The sequence below is a fragment of the Hylobates moloch genome, unplaced genomic scaffold (genome assembly GCF_009828535.3).
Source record: "Hylobates moloch isolate HMO894 unplaced genomic scaffold, HMol_V3 SCAFFOLD_37, whole genome shotgun sequence".
Taxonomy (NCBI): domain Eukaryota; kingdom Metazoa; phylum Chordata; class Mammalia; order Primates; family Hylobatidae; genus Hylobates; species Hylobates moloch.
In genome coordinates, this window is record NW_026652312.1 from 563,936 (window position 1) to 569,441 (window position 5,506).

The 5,506-nt window shown below is 38.3% G+C and overlaps 1 non-coding gene across 1 annotated transcript; it reads right to left on the reverse strand.

Moving 5' to 3' along the window:
• Positions 1-354: 354 nt before the first annotated feature.
• Positions 355-495, reverse strand: LOC116463468 (U4 spliceosomal RNA). Its single transcript, XR_004246687.1, has one exon. It is a non-coding gene; the product is annotated as a U4 spliceosomal RNA (small nuclear RNA).
• Between the last annotated feature and the right edge of the window lie 5,011 nt (positions 496-5,506).

The window sequence follows — 5,506 nt, forward strand, 5'->3', positions numbered from 1 at the left end:
CTAAGCCACTAATAGTTGCCAGTGCATGATGAGTGGCATTTATCCCTACTACTACCACTAGTTACCATCTACCCCTGTCCCCTGATTTCCTCCTGCACCCCAGGAACTTGGAGGAACAACTTTCACAGTTTGTGGTTGGAGGTCCTCTCTCCTCTGTCTATCCTTGAGAAGGTGACAGTGGTGCTTTTCCATTCATGGAGCCAAGTGAGTCAGCTTTGATAAAATACTCATGAAGGTTGGGGGTGTCTTGAAAAAGAGGAGACTGACACCCTTTCCCTTTAAGTACTTACTTAGCTGCAGAATCTGGAGACTTAAAAAAAATTGTCAGCTTTTTTTAAACCTGAGATAGTTAAGTCTCTATAGAGACTGTCAAAAATTGCCTATGCCAACTATATTTCAAGTCATGATGATGGGGTATTGGGAAAAGTTTTTAATTAGCAGTAATCACACCTCAAATAAACCTCATTGGCTATGAGACTGTCATGGTGCAAAGTAGAATCTGGAGACTTCTGTTGCTATATGTATGACATGCTTTTGTTTTCAGCTCTCCTACCTCATAATAGAAAAGAAGAGGGAAATGCTGGCCCATGTCTCCTGATTTTGAAGATGTGTTCATGGCAAGGTTGAAGGAGAAAAGGTGTTAAATGGAGGAGCCCTTGGAGACTGAGAGGATATTGGACACATAGGTCTAGTGTGGAACTTCACAAGTACACCCCTTATGTAAAGGCTGACACATCAGGGGAGGCCATCACAACCAGATGGAGGCAGCTTAAACTACAAGAAGATTAGAGGCCTTTCCCAACTCTATGTCTTCCCATGGAGACAATCACATGAGGAGAGTTTTGTTGCCTCAGCCCCATCATCATCTTGTCCCCAAATCCATAGTAGCAAATGTCCCTGTACATTTATCCAGAGGAGAGGAAATTTGTATATAAAAGAGACATCTGCACCTCCGTGTTTATTGCAGCACCACTCACAATAGCCCAGATATGGAATCAACCTAAGTGTCCATCAATAGAAGAAGAACCACATGACGCACCATGGAATACTATTCAGCCACAAAAAGAATGAAATCCTGTCATTCACAGCAACATGCGTAGAACTGGGGGATATTATGCTAAGTGAAATAAGCCAGGAATAGAAAGTTAAACTCCAGTATGTTCTCACTTACATGGGGAAGCTAAAAATTAGTTGAACTCTTAGAGGTAAAAACTATAGCAGAGGATACTAGAGGCTGGGAAGGGCAGAGGGACATGGGCAAGGGAAAGATTTGTTGAATACAAAATTAAAGGTAGATGGGGAATAAGTTCTAGTGTTCTATATAAAGCACTATAGGATGACTATAGTTAACAATAATATAGTTTTAGACAGCCAGAAGGAGGATATTGAATGTTCCCAGAAATGATAAATGTTTGAGATGATGAATATGCTAATTACCCTGATCATGATACAGTATCAAAAGGTCACTATATACTCTGTAAATATTATTTCAATTATGTGTCAATTCAAACAATGAAGTTTTTTAAAAAAGAAAGGATAAAAAGTGTCCCAGAGACAAACCACACCTTCCTCCTTCACTTCAAACACTAAAGCTTGCATGAGGTAGGGGAAGTGGTAAGAGAGGACAAGAGTTCTGGGTTGAGTGTGACATACAAATATTAAAAATTTAGTGGCATTTGGTCTTTTTTTTGAGACAGGGTCTCACTCTGTCACCCAGGTTGGAGTGCAGTGGCTAGATCAGATCATGACCCACTTGCAGCCTCAACCTCCTGGGCCCAAACAATCTTCCTACCTCAGCCTCTGGGGCTACAGGTACACTGGGCTAATTTTTTATTTTTTTGTAGAGACAGGATCTTGTCATGTTGCCCAGGCTGATCTTGAACTCCTGAGCTCAAGTGATCCTCTCATCTTGGCCTCACGAAGTGCTGGTATTTACAGGTGTGAGCCAATGTGCCTAGCCACATTGAGTCTTAATTATTGCAACAAAAAAGATTGACATTGTTTTAATAACTAAAAATGACTACAGAATCATCCTAAGACATTGTTAAGGCAGCAATCACCCAGCTGGAAAGCAAATTTGATCTAGTGTTGCTGGTGGACATAGTTGAAAGACAAAAATCATTTTGTAATTGAACTCCAACAAATTGTGACTTCTCAATCAGCAGGTATATTTATAAGCAAATTGTTTTCTCCCAGCAAGTTTCCATGTCATTTTCTTTATGGGCAAATATTCAGTTGCTTTTTCTCTTATCTCAATCATGGCTCTCCAGTAGAATTTTCAGTGATGATGAAAATGTTCTATATATGTGCAGACCAATATAATATCCACTATACCCATGTGGTCATTGAACACTTGAAAATGTGGCAAGAAACTGAGCTTTTAGTTTAATTTTAATTTTGATTTAAATTTCAATAATATGTGGCTAGTAGCAACAGTGCTGGTCAACACTCTTGAAAAAAAATTGAGTAAAAGCAAAGGTGAAGATGAAAGTTCTATGTTAATAGGTGTTTTTGTATGAATTTATTCTTAAGGGCAGTATAGAAGTATTAATGTATATTAACTTGGCTAGGACTTATTTGAATACAATTTAAGGAAAATCTTTACAGTTTTAAAAATAAGTCACAAGTTCAAAAACCCATTTGTTGATAGTGTTGAAAGAATGGAATGCCTAGAATCGACTCTGCAAAACACTGAGGCATAGAAAATCTTTACTCAAAGATCATTTTCCCATGGGTCGTTTTTCTGGAAATATTTGCTTTGACCCTCAAATAAGGTTAAGAGTGAATGCGTCTCCCTTAAATTTATTATGTACCTAAATATTGCTATCTTTCAGCAATTTGGCCAAAGCATGGCTAAATTATGAAGTCAAGAAAGCCAAGATGGCTGAACCTTTCTAGTGGGTATGAATTCTTCATAATACCCCTACCAGAATCAAGATGGATACGATGGGGTGCTCTGATCCATTGCAGATAAAAGAGAGCTATGTTCTGCTCACTCTTCTTATCAACATAAACCAATAGTCTGATTCTTATTATTTATATTAAGGTAATCCATATCCTTTTGTTACAGCAAATAGAAAAACTTCTGTAAACTGATGACGTGGGGCGCTATCATGGATTAGGAGGAGCCTTTCACCCTGATTGCCTACTGCTGTTAAAAGAACTAAAACAGGTGTTCTTGGCTGATGGATTCCAATATTCAAATAGTGAGTATTTTTATTCGGGAACTTGGCTGTACATTTTGTAGATAACTCATTCTGGTTGGCTCAACAGGAAGCGCTAATGCTCCAAGTCAGTTATTGTCAGCAGGTATACCAACTGGCTGCCTGCAGACCAAGTTCTACCAGGAGACTGGTTGCAACTGTTTTTTTTTTTTCCCCGAGTTAAAATTTCACTCCTGTCATCCAGGCTGGAGTGCAATGGCGCAATCTCAGCTCATTGCAACCTCCGCCCCCTATACACACACACACACACACACACATACATATATGTATGTGTGTGTGTGGTGTATACATATATACATATATATGTATATATGTGTGTGTGTATATTTTATATTTATATATATATATATAAAATATATGGTAGAATGATTTCTATTCCTGATTCTCCTGCCTCAGCCTCCTGAGTAGCTGGGATTACAGGTGCCTGCCACCATGCCTAGCTAATTTTGTATTTTTAGTAGAGATGGGAGTTTCACCATGTTGAACAGGCTGGCCTCGAACTGCTGACCTCAGGTGATCCACCAGCCTCGGACCACCAAAGTGATGGAATTATAGGTGTAAGCCACTGCGCCTGGCCCAACAGTGTTTTTATACTTTTGAATGTTTGTATGTTTTCAGTGCCTTTGGCTAAGCAGCTTCAATTTGCCATTTTTCACACCTGGCCCCGGTATGCATTTAGTGACACCTGAGGGCTTTTGAGCTGGCAACCTTCTTTCTATCCAAACTACCTTCAGATTCTTTTATGGTCAAGGAAGCTCATTGACAAGAATTTCTAATCCCAGTCATCTACATTTTGCTCTATGGGGCTCAACTTAGTGGTTATGTAGGCTTTCAAACAAATTCAAAGATTTGAGGTCAATATTGACTCTCCATCAGGCAGTTTTGGAGTCCCCAGTTAATTAGCTTCTGCCAAATGTATGGTTGAAATGAGAGCTGTTGGAGGGAAACCATATATGGGAACGTTATTATATGTTAGTCTAAGTTCTTTCTTTGTAAGTTAGATCACAAGTTCTTTGTAAGTTAGATCACAAGTTTCTTTGTAAGTTAGATCACAAGTTAGTCTAAGTTCTTTCTTTGTAAGTTAGATCACAAGCTATCTACTTGAACTATGTTAGCTTTTCCTATAAAAATGTTTTTCCTGAAATAAAATTTAATGCTGTATCCTTGACTTTATAAAGAAATGTTGGATGAAAAAAATTCATTGATCAACACCTTTATGTAAAGACACATGGGATATATTACTGTATCACTAGTGTAGTGCTAGAAAAAAAGACTCCTTTGAAATAGTGTGCTTCCTTTTATCAGACAATGAGAATCTCCTCACCTGTAATGCTTCCTTTTTTTCCTTGGCTGTCATGATATTAAAATTAGCTCATTACTCCTCCCTTACACCGTTACTCTTCTCTTTATCAATGTGCGTTCTCATCTCTTTTACCTTTAGTGTTTTTCTACATGCATGTACGTAAATTCTACATGCATGTATGTAAATTTGCTTGTAACCAATATCAATAACCTTTTGGAAGTATACAGCTTAAAAACTGCAAATAAAAAATCATAAAACATAGCCATATTCATGTATGCCAAATGTGAATTTTAAAGATTCTCTACCTCTTTTTTATTCTTTCTCTCTTTTTTAAACAAATAGAGAAAAAGCATGGACAAATCTAATGTTTTAAAATGTAGACTTTTTGTTCTTTCCAACTTTCATTTTAGATTCAAGGGGTATATGTGCACATTTGTTACATGCATAAATTATGTGTTGTGGGGGTTTGGTATACAGGTAATTACCCAAGTAATCAGCATAATGCCTGATAGGTAGTTTTTCAATCACCATCCTCCTCTCACCCTCTACACTCCGTTAGGCTTCCATATATATTATTCCCTTCATTGTGTCCATGTGTGAGCTGAGATGGCGCCTTTGCATTCTAGCCTGGGTGTACTCAATGTTTAGCTCCTATTTATTAGGGAGAACATGCAGTATTTGATTTTCTGTTCCTGTGTTAATTCACTTAGGATGATGGCCTCCAGTTCCACCCATGTTGCTGCAAAGGACATGATTTTGTTCTTTTCTGTGACTGTGTAGTATTCCATGGTGTTATATGTATCACATTTTCTTTATTTTTCTTTTTCTGAGACACAGTCTTGCTCTGTCACACAGACTAGAGTGCAGTGGTACCATCTCAGCTCACTGCAACCTCCACCTCTCAGGCTTCAAGTGTTTCTCATGTCTCACCCTCCCCAGTAGCTAGAAATATAGGCGTGTACCACCATGCCTGGCTGAT